Here is a 941-nt window from a genome sequence, read left to right as displayed (position 1 = left end):
GTACATTATATACTGTGTATATATATACTGTATATATATATATATATATATATATATATATATATATATATTTCCAGACATTTGCTCTCTATTTTATATGGGAAGTTCCTATGACTTCTTTTCAGACGTTGATTTCCTGTTATTTGTATGATGATCATTATACAATTCACTGTCCTTTTTCAACGTAAGAGCTTAAATCTTAGTTATCTTCTTAATTATTCCTTGTAGCCCTTTAATGTACACTAATAATTTCTAATGACAACTATACACATAACAACACCAGATAAAAATAAAACAACAAAAATAGATTGAAAAAAAAACAACGCGAAAGAGGAGAAACAAAAGAAGATCGAGGTATGTTCGCCATGACAGTAGCATCGTCATCATCATCCTCAACCTCTGAGAGGCTGCTCCAACCCTCCCCACCAACCCCCCCCCCCCCCTCTGTCAATACCCCTACCCCCAAACCCCCAGTCAACCTAATCTTGGTGATTAATGGGGTGTATAAAGTGATATCCACCCTATCCTGTCACCCCAGTTTGATAGGTATTAACCAACTCCTCCTGCCACATTTCACCCCCTTTGCCAATGTGATCCTGTAATCTGCACACTAAATTCACCCCCACACCCCTTTTCTACCATTTTACATCCCCCTTCGTCTCCCTTTCCTCCCTCCCTTCTTCGTACCTCCCTCAATTCCTTCCTTTTTTGTGATTCTTTGATCCCCATCCTATGTTCCTTCTGCCCATATATGTTTAAAGGCCGCTCATGAATGGCAGGGGCGAGGGACAGTGACATTGCCCTATCGAGCAGTACACTACCCTAGAGAGTGGCCATATATATATATCATCAGCGCCCAAGCAAGGACAAATGATGGCCAGGCAGTGGCTGCTGATGACTCAGCATATAGACCTATAGGCTCCTCAAAACCCCCATCCTTA

This window comes from Palaemon carinicauda, chromosome 7, assembly GCF_036898095.1.
Source record: "Palaemon carinicauda isolate YSFRI2023 chromosome 7, ASM3689809v2, whole genome shotgun sequence".
NCBI classification, from domain to species: domain Eukaryota; kingdom Metazoa; phylum Arthropoda; class Malacostraca; order Decapoda; family Palaemonidae; genus Palaemon; species Palaemon carinicauda.
The sequence above is the reverse complement of the archived record's forward strand: the minus strand, read 5'-3'. Positions refer to the sequence as shown.